This window comes from Mustelus asterias, chromosome 5 (genome assembly GCF_964213995.1).
Source record: "Mustelus asterias chromosome 5, sMusAst1.hap1.1, whole genome shotgun sequence".
In the NCBI taxonomy this organism is placed as follows: domain Eukaryota; kingdom Metazoa; phylum Chordata; class Chondrichthyes; order Carcharhiniformes; family Triakidae; genus Mustelus; species Mustelus asterias.
The window spans coordinates 99293574-99304439 of record NC_135805.1 but is presented as its reverse complement, the minus strand read 5'-3'; the positions used below and the strand labels follow the sequence as shown (position 1 = coordinate 99304439).

The following is a 10866-nucleotide window of genomic DNA, read 5'->3' as shown; positions in this document are numbered from 1 at the left end:
GATATGGACCAGAGTTAACGAGATGAAGGAAATATTAAGTGCATCCAAAGATCACATTTCCTGCGAGAACATTTGTTCTGATTGGTAAATGTGTTTTGGTTAACTTTTCATAGAAAACTGATGCTTGAAACCCTTGAGAAATGTCTTCTCAGAATGCCCTTCTAATTGCATACTAGCTTTATGTTGTCAAGGACAATAGAGTCCAACAGAAAAACACAAATGAATACGTTTTGAGGTCGCTTGTGAAGAGTCATCAGAATATATTTTTAAAGAAATTGATGAAAATACAAACAACTCAATTTTTCTCATGTTGTTTACATACAACATCCATTTTCTGCCATCTACTGTGATAGATCTGAAAAGAAAACACCACTAGCCATTCTTAATTGCAATGCGTTACTGCAAAATATATTTTAAGGGCCCCATAAACTAGCTATTGGTGCCCATATGCCGATTTGGAAACATGATGTAGAAATCGAAAGGTACAGATCAACAAACCGATGTGTCAACACCATGTGGAAGAGAATGAAGAGCTCTTTCGCTGCATTCGTGAATATTGCTGTAAACGTGATGTTGCAGATGCCTAATTTTCTAAAGAGCGATTTGAAAGCTAAATGATTTGGATTTTGGAAATTAAATACCTTAATTCCACTACCTTCGTCTTGTATTAATTTTGCGACGGTACACAGACTTGCGTTGAGGATATATATATATATAAATATATTTCTATAAACCAGAAAATTAACATGGGAGAATTTGAGTGTAATATTTTCCATTATAATAACAAAACAAACCTGCCTTACAGCATTGGCACCGAAAGCAGCAGGGTATACGTGATCAGAATATTGCATTATTATGCAACATGCCAACAGACTGGTGACTTTGAATGAACACTTTCCCATTGTGCAATTGAGCCGTGTAACCCAAAATGATTTGGACCTCTAAATTATATATAAAAGGAAAATATAGTATTTTTAGTATGGGAAAGAGAATGCCCTCTTCCAAAGTCGGTTGAAATGAAATAAAAAAAGTCATGTTTTGCTGACATTTCCCGCCTTGGCATTATTGTGAGAGCAAAAAAAAGAAATCGCCTGTAAGTGTTTTGATTTAATAGGGGGGGATACTTGGAAGCTTAAGGTCAAGAAATGAACATCGCTGTCAAAATTGAGTGCAATCGCACACGAATGGAGTGGCTCAATCCGAGATGTGGGATTTTGGAATGCATTTTTCAATAAAGGAGGCTGTTGTGATATCAGAATTGCGAACATGTTTTCTTGCAAGCTGGCAGCGAGCATTGACTGTCACACCGGCAGCACGACTCAGACTGACCATCTCCGGCAGATCCTGCACGGTAGGCGGACTGCTTCTGGCCGCGCAGACTCAGACCATATGACATCAACTAACCACGTTACTACTTCTAAAAAGAAAGCGAATATATGGAGTGTATGATGCACGGGGACTGACGCTAATACTCCTTCCTGCCTTAGCAGCACCCCACAACACTGAGCTGACGCCAGCCTTGGTGCACATCCATCCATACACACACACACACCCCGACTGGACCTGCATCAAACACTTGTGATCTACCCGCTCTCAATTGCTTTTTAACTCGAATGGTAGGACGCAGCTAATTACGGATCTAGCAAAGAAAACTAATTGCAGATTTTTTTTTAAAAAACCACAGTTTCACCTACAAAGGTAAGCGGATGATGCATTAGATATGGAGGGGGATAATATATTGCACCATGCGCATGCCGATTGAGACTGCCTGTTTAAGTTCGCGTTTTTGAAAATCTCCCTAAGCTGTGCAGTGTTGCCTAAAGCTACCATCAGTAAATCTGGCATGCTCGCGTAATATGAAATGACATTTGTGCTGGTATCGATTGAAACAGGAATCATCTGAGGTTTTCACTTTAAAATTGAGCACGATACTGGCTTCTTGGGAGTGAATGAATTAACTACAGTTCGCAGCATGGGGGAAAACCAAGTTGGATGGCATCTGCATGTTTGTTTGCCCTTTCTGGTTCTGAAGGTGCACCTTGGTGATCAGTGAGGAACGATTAGCGGGAAAGCAATTAATCGGTGCAAGGTGCATGTCATTTTCATTCAGCCGTAGATTGTGATTCGCAGTTGCGTGGCTGCAATTGTTTTTTTTAAAAAGCATGAGCAAGAACTCTGGAGTAAATAAGCAGCACTGTTTGTTAGGTTGCTAAACCCTGGGTGAAACAATTAGAAGCACGGTATCCGGGGGAGGAGAAGCTTAGCGATGCACCAGATAAGAAAGCATCGTGATGGTCAGAAATAGTTTCCTTCATCTCTTATGGCGAAAATAGCAGAGCAAAGGTTTGTGCTAACAAAGGCTGAAGTGTTCATTTAAAGGGACACCTCAAGTGGATCTCGTGGCTCAGGAGTCAAAGCGTGCTCCAATAGTATCACCCCAGCAGGTTTGCTGCATTTTTAGAAAAACATTTATTTCGTCTTTTAATTAAAACCCACAAAGATTCATTGAAAAAAGCCACACAGATTCATTGTTTCAAAGCCAAGACGTTGCAGCGGAATGCTTTTTATACAGACAAGGATGATAATGATATTGCTTAGATTTCAATTTGATGCGTGTTCATGTTTTGAATCGACACTAAAAGTCACTATTATTTCCGATGTGCACTGTGTAAGATATGAGGGATTAAAACAAACACCACTGTCTTCAAAACATGAATTGGTCAAGTCCCATAATATAAGTACTTGGGTGACAAGAAGTTAAAGCACCAGCTATTGGAGTGGGGAAAGACATGTGCAGCTGCGAACACTACACTGTAGGTGCAAGCATCTTTCCCGTTAATATTGAGAGAGGTTTGCTTTTGCAGGGCAAAGATTTAGGAGCAAATTTGAGGATGACTGTCACGTTACTGGTCTTCTGATGCTGATGCTAAACTCTCGGCAGCTTTTGCGATGATATATATTTTAAGTTATTCGAGCAATGCATGTTATGACTGGCGAGATTTGCTGTCTCACAAAACGTGAAGTTTTTCAGGTGACATTAGTGGCCCGTCACGATCGCGGAATACTTCCTGCAAATCTGATCACTGACAAGCAACCTGAAAGATGCAATTTTGTGTTTGTGCATTGATGTGTGGACATATTAATAACCGGGAACGCTCTCAGAATTCCCATGGCTTTATATTAAAGTGCAACTCCTACAACAATGCCAGGATTATTATTTTTCCTGAACTTGGTGTGAAATATAATCCAATCGTGTCCTTAAAACTGTATTGCAACATTGTTAGTATTGAAATCCAAATCAATACAGCTCTCCGAATACAACGTCAGGTATCGATGTCGCCCTAAAATTGCAACCCAGTGTGAAACAGAATAATTTGAGTGGGACTGGCTGGTCCAAACCAGACAAAATCATTGCTGTAACATTTGGTAATATCCGCAATTCTCTATTGCTCAAATGAATTAAGTGCTCTTTCCATAGATCTTTATTGATTTGGGTACAGTAATAAAGATGCCAAATGCAATAGTAGATTTGGAGTGGTAATGATATTTGCACAGTATGGCCACTGGGTATTTTACTTGCTGCATCAAACGCCCAGAGGAATTTTCAAAGTGAGGTATGAAAGCATTCACCGTGAAATTTAGAATTGACAGCACTGCGCGCAAGAGGTTGATGGTTTCCCCAATGAAGAGAATTGCGATACAAGAGAGAATTAGGGGCGCACTACAAACGGAATTTGAAGATTTAGGGGAAAAAATGCTGAACTCCGTTAGCGCTCTTTCTACCCTTTCTCTTCACACGGGGTTTTCGGTAAAATGCAAATCAACTGCTTGCAGGGAGGTTTTGGGAGAACTGATTTGCAGTTTTATCAGTGATTGCTTGAAACTTTCCAGTTGGAATGCCCACGCTGCAGGAAATGGCATCTGATGTAAATAAGGTTCACAGACAGGCTTCGGAGAAGCCTTTGTAATTTGTGTTGGAAAGGATGCTATCACTTTAGGGAATACTGACGCCTTATTTCATTCTGCTGTAAAAAAAATCATCAAATCTTTTATATTGCTGTGATGTGAGATGATGCATTTTGTGATGAAGATAATTTTTTTTCAAACTGATTAAATGGAATAATACACGCGATTTTTAAATCCTTCCCAGGTGGCGTTAAAATATTAGCTTAGCAATATTCATGCAGATTTTCTGTCCAAAATTTTTAGCAATGGTGTATTTATAACCCAGTTACTCACAATTCGAGTAATTTCAGTCCATAACAAGCAAAAAAAACTTGTTTTATAGCAGAGTAGCCATGTCGTTTTTTGATAACTTGTTTAAAGTCACATCTTGAAACATTTGTCCACGCCTGTGCGATAAACCGGTTCTTTGTTTATTATAGGATTTGTTTTGTTACGATTGTGTTTAAATATTTGGCTGTGTTCAATTTTATTGCACTCTCGACTTGTCATCTTAAAAATATCTGCCTGTACCTCGAGGAATCAACGTTAGATATTCATTGTAACAATCGACGTTAGATATTCAATTGTACCAGCAGAGCTGCTGCATTTCAGAGCCCAGCAGTTGACGTGCTCCCTGCTTGTTTGCTTTATTTTTATTGCAGCAGTGACGATTATTTCCAGAATATTCGTGTGTGTGTATATATATATAGACTAGAAATGTGAAGTGAAAATAATATGTTTGTATTATCGTCAGGTTTTAACCAGAGGGCGCTACTGGTTGTTAGAGTCAGAGAGGGAGACAGCACAGAAAAAGGCCCTTCGGCCCATCGCGTCTGTGCTGGTCACCAATGATAAGCAGTAAATGGTCAACAAGTGATTGTTGTTCTCCTCCCAAAACAATTAACCAAGTTGATGTGACATCAATTTTTTTGTTGCACTATGAATGAAGTGCAATGATAATTAGAGTTTTAAAATAATTTAATGTATCTCTCATGTAAAGTAATTTTGCACAGCCATCCCTCAACTAACTGCACAAGCATCAGTCCTCAGCAACTATTATTACTAACCTCTTATTCACGGGCCTCTCCTGAGTCTTGAGATAACACAGGAACAGGAGTAGGCCATTTAGCCCCTCGAGCTTGTTCCGCCATTCAATGAGATCATGGTTGATTAGTGGCCTAACTCCATGTACCTGTCTTAATACCTTTTGTTTAACAAGTTATCTAAAATTTTAAATTAACAACTGATCTAGCATCAATTGCCATTTGTGGAAGAGTCAAGATTCACTTCAGGCGCTAACTCGCACGGTTGTCAAAAAGACCTTCTGGCTTCCATAATTCTATTAAGGTATATATAGCACTTTTAATATCCCCACGATGTTAGTGCCTGTTGTCCAGGAGCCAAATGCTACATTTCAGGATGGAATAAGACCACTGATCATTGGCTAATGAGCTAATCTTGCCTAAAAGAGGTTTTATCCTCAATACACCTTGCCTTAGTAGGGGATGGGGGAGGAGTGGGGAGTGTAACACAGGTTGACTGGATCGAATCCTGGGAGGAGAGGATAGACCTATGAAAAGAGATTGTGTAGAATGGATACGTACTCTAGAGTTCTAGAGAATGAGTGGTGGTCCCATTGAAACATGTAGGATTCTGACAGGTCTTGACAGGGTAGGTGTCAAGAGGTTTCCCTTAGCTACTTCCCTTAGCTATTATCTCAGAATAAGGGGATTTCCATTTAGGACTGAGATGGGGAGAACTTGTTTCACTCTAAGGGTTAGGAATCTTTGGAATTCTCTACACTAGTGAGCTGTAATTGCTCAGTTGTTGAGTCTATTGAAGGTTGAAATTGATAGGTTTTTCAACTTTAAGGGAATTGGGCGATGGCAGACAAGCTTGAAGGGCTGTATTATATACTCCCGCTTCTACTTATGTTTTTAACCCAGGTGAGAAAAATAGTTTGCATTTATGTAGCACCATTCATGGCATCAGATGTCCCAAAGCATTTTACAGCCAATGAAGAACTTTTAAAATGTTTTGTTGTAGGAAACATGACAGCCATTTTATACACAAGTTCTCACAAATAGCAACAAAATACAAATACAGATACTCTGGTCATTTAAGTGTTGGTTGAGGGATAAATGTTGGTCAGAATACCAGGAGCACGAACACCCTTGTATTAAAGCAAAATTCTGCAGATGCTAGAGATCTGATTTTAAAACATAAAGGGGTTGGAAAGCGCAGGTCTGGCCTGCATCTGTAGAGCGAGAAACAGAATTTTTATTTTGAGACCAATATGACAACTTTGGTTACAAAAAAGAGTCAGATATGACTCGAGACATACTGTTTCTCTCTGCACAGAGCTGCTGAAGTTTTCCAGCACTTCCTATTTTTATTAGGAGAACACCCTTACTCTTGAAATAGTGTTGTGAGATATTTGAATCTGAGAAGCCGGACATAGCCTTGACTTAACCTCTCATGCAAATGACAGCATCATCAAAACTCCTTTGCAAAAGTTTGCCAGATTTTCTCATGATTAATCTTTAACAAGGTATTCACAGAACTTAACAAACCCTTAACAAGCAATATTTCCACTATTTCCCTTACCCCTACTTCAGGCTGCAAGCAGTACTCAGTAACAGTTGACACTTTTATTATTTTCTACTGGTGTTCTTTGCTTCTTGTTCATTTTTTGTGGAAATTAACATTGAGGGGGCAATATAATCCGAGGGTAATAAATAAAAGGGGAAACATTAGTTCTTTGCTGTAGAGGTAATGAAATTGTAAATGCACTTTAAAAAATATTTGTTATGAATTCCTTACAAATAGCACACAGGTAGAAAATGTGTTCATTGCGTATTATAGTTAGAAAACAACTGTAAAAGAAATGCTTAAAGTTAATATTGTCAAATTATATAAAGCAAATATCGACTGAAGTTTTCAGACTGTTATCCTTGAGACTACATGTAATGATTTCAGTCTTTGGATTTGGCCTATTAAAACACATATATCGTCAGTTGCTTATGTAACTTTGGCCTTTACATCAAGGCTGAGAGATATATCAGTGATAACTACCTAACACTATACTTTCTCTGCTTTTTCAGTGACAGTGTCCAGTTTGTAGATAAGCCATAAGGAATTGGAAAATAGAAGGTTTATTCTCCAGTCTGTCTTGAACTAATTGGAGACTGTATATTTGGCATCAGTGTACCTGGGATAGGAAATGGGGAAAATAGCCATTTTTCTATGCAATGATTCCCAGTTTAAATGGATAGCTGTAGACCACATAATTAGACTTGAGTCTCGCGTTTTAATCCAAGACAGGAGCCAAGAATGATGTACAGAACACCATGGCTATGAAGATAGAACAATGACTTTGTGATTTCTTTTCTAAAGAGATATGGACATTATCTTTACAGTAGAACAATCCCATTGTTTCTGAACAAACAAATTCAAATAATCTTTTGTTTTACTTGTAAGTGAAAGACTTGGAATGTTCTTTGTCAAAAGAATGAACGCAGCTTTTTTGTACAAAACCTAATGTTAATGTCAATAATTAGATTATTTCAATTAGTTTCCTGAAAACTTGATTATGAATTGTCATACATATGGTCACACAAAGTTTTATGTTTAAAACCTACATTTAAGAGGGAAAGAGTGTAATTTACAACATTTTTAGTTATACGGTTTATTCCTAATGTCATCACTTTTTGGATTTTAACACCCTCAACAGAAAAGCAAACCTTTTAACTTATCAGGAAATTGGTGACATGGTTCAAAGGTTCCCATTTAATGAAAAAAATCCCAAGACTGGTAATTTGATATTCTAATCAATGAGACCAGTCACTCAAATCAAAGATGCCAAATTCAAGGGCAGTAATCAACCATTGGTTAGTAAATGATCTGAAACAAGAACTGAGCAAATTCCCCTGTGAATTGCGCAGAGTTTTAGTCGAGGAGGGGAGACCTTGCCAAAAGGAATTACAATTTATAACCAAATCCAGAGAGAGAAAAACACACTTGTATACTTTGTACTATGCTGGTTTTTGGAATAAAAGCTTCTCATACTATCAGGTCGACTGTAAAATACACAATTAATTCTGCTCTAAAAGGGGAATATGCCACATTTAGATAGCAGACAAGAACAGTGTTTATTTCAGATACGATTGACTTTAAAGTGAACTTTCAAACAGGAAAAACAATCCGATGTGACGTTTTGGATAACAGTAGTAAATAGTTTGCTTTCTATTTTAAAGCTTTTGCACTAAATGACTTACTTAGATTATACAGTTCTTTTCTTTACCTATCTGTCTTGGTGTATTGAATTCTGACACTGCTCTTTATCAATGGAAATAGAAGAAGATATTGGCTACTAAGCTGTAATTACACAACTGAAACCATAGCAGATTTATTGCTGCAATTTTATCATGAAAAATAAAGCATTATTTTAAAAATTCCAGCACAACATAGACAATCCCTTTCCTATTGTGTCAATAGTCAGATTACAAGCACTGTGTAATCTTACTGTTTTATAGCATGCAATGTAATATTTTTTTAATAAACAAGAGAATGCGACAATTATTGGTAATGCAAAAGATAGTCACTCTTGCTTAGAACTGAATTCTATCATGATTTGTGTAGTAAAAATGGTTTTGGTGCACTTAAGCCAGAATGTCAAGTTTGTAATTTTATTTGATCAAATCTGGCAGCTGTATTGTATATTAGGCATTAAATCGTATTTTTACAGTAATTTGAGCAGGATCACCATTGTGAAATTAAATCCAGATTGCATTGTTTGTTGTTTGATTCACATTACTTTAGACTAATTCCATATTCCAGGGATACACAAAACAATTCCAAGACCATAAGACTGTGCAGCCCCTTGAGCCTGCTCCTCCATTCAATACCATCATGGCTGATCTTCTGCTTCACTCCACTTTTCTGCCCACTTCCTTAAAAGATCAAAAATCTGGTCTACTGAACTGCCATTTTGCTGAATATATCTTTAATGGCATCATAGATAACAATCCAAAATGGTTCGATACAGGAGAAGTAGCGCAAGTGCTGAATAATTTGCCACTTTGGCTACACACACTCGCAATCATCAGACAAGTTGTGAGGATTTATGTGACGGACGGTATATTCAGTGAATGAGTTTTACTTGATTGTTACGTATTCTGCCACAACTAGTGATTGTGGGGTTTTTGTTCCAAGCTCCTTTGCATTCTTCTTCAGTCATTTGGCAAGTTAGACCTTTTTCCCATTCCTTTTTAGACTTCTTTTTGGTAATTTTTGCCAATGTACAGAATCCTTACTCCATTTCAGATAAGTGAATTGGACACCTGTGGAGTGCATACGCCAGCAGAATGCGAGATGTATGAATTATGTCTCAAACAGAAAATATCTAGAAGTCTGACCTTCATTCTGAAAACAACAGATCACCCGTCACATATTTCATAAAATACGCTTGGTCCTAAGTTATAGAAGAAATGATTCAACTCAAAGCACACCAGTATTGGATTGGGTGGGATAATCTGTCTATTTGTGTTGCTGTCAACACACATACATCTTAGACCTGGACTATATTAAACCGCTGCAAGTGTGCACAACTGGACTGACAATGTGCAGTAGTGTCAATGGTCTGATAATAACATTTGCAATTACATTAAGGTGAAAATTAGTACTTTTTTCTTCTTTAAAAATTAAAATTTTACAGTTAAAGAAATAAACCTGTTAAATCCTCATTTCAGCTTGTAATCTGTTTGGATTCTTGAAGTAACATGAAGAAAAAAAGGCATTTATGTAACTAAATTCAAATTAAATAGTTTCCCTTTACTTAAGGACAGAGAAATTCAGATAGAGCAGATTAAATTTTCTCCTGCCAACTTGTACTGCTCAAATGCAGATTTTAGTTTCAAAGCAGAATGGACACTATGATGGCAATGATTTTTTTAAATATATTGCAAGTTGAAGGAATAAATTAAGTAGTTTCTATTAAACAACTGACATCTATAAGCGTGAATATTCATCACACTCGTATGTTGGATTTTTTACAATGAATATTTGGCAAAGGACAGCATTTGTTTTAACTTTACTATTCTCAAGGTCAGAAATTTAGTTGCGATAAGCAAAGCAAGTGTCTAGAATAAGTTGAAATATTTGAATTTCAGTAAATTGTAGTTTTAAGAGTGAAATCTATGAAATTCTCCCAATTCCCCCGAGATTCTAAAACAATTATATGCAATGTGAGACCCAATTTTCTGAGGCTCGGAGGCCTGCTGGGGATAAGCACAGATGGAAAATTGCATGTCTGACTTCACATAACCGATTTTAAGGGTGCTCATTTTCTTGAAGGACAAAATGGACACAAAAGGTGCAACTTTGTAGCTGGTGCATGACCTCAATTAAATTACCATTCAAAATGTACCGCACTGAATCTCCAGAGTGTAAAGGGGGATGCAGAAGAGGAATTTGTGAGGGACCAACAAATGTAAATGCAAGGACACCAGAGATGCTTCAGTTTAGTCCCACCTATTGCTGCTATAGGACCTGGATTTAGACCGCTTCACACGTAATTGGATTTGTCGGAGAAGATTGGCCCTTGGGTTCACAAGACATGTTACCACAGAGTTGTGCCACCTGCTACAAAATGACTTGAACGCAATATCCAAATAATGTTACTGGATCTGCCAAGCCAGAAAGAAGACATCTACCATTAGACAGTCTGCAGTGAACACAGAGTAAGTGATGATGCTATGTTTTCAAGGAAGCACAGACTTTTCCTTTTGGAAGGGAAATATCAGCTGGACAGACCATATCGATTTCACAGGATGGCACGTTCACTTCATTGCGAAGCATTGGGCATGTACCCAGTGTTCTTCAAATCAATCCCCGACCTTTGAGTACAGACAGACCTTTTCT

At 37.7% G+C, this 10866-nt stretch overlaps 1 protein-coding gene across 1 annotated transcript in view; it reads left to right on the top strand.

Moving 5' to 3' along the window:
- Positions 1 to 1496: 1496 nt before the first annotated feature.
- Positions 1497 to 10866, top strand: part of LOC144494148 (visinin-like protein 1) — a 121063-nt gene continuing 111693 nt past the window's right edge. Inside the window, exon 1 of the mRNA XM_078213747.1 lies at positions 1497 to 1698. The gene's annotated coding sequence lies outside the window, so the exon portion shown is untranslated. The remainder of the gene's footprint in view (positions 1699 to 10866) is intronic.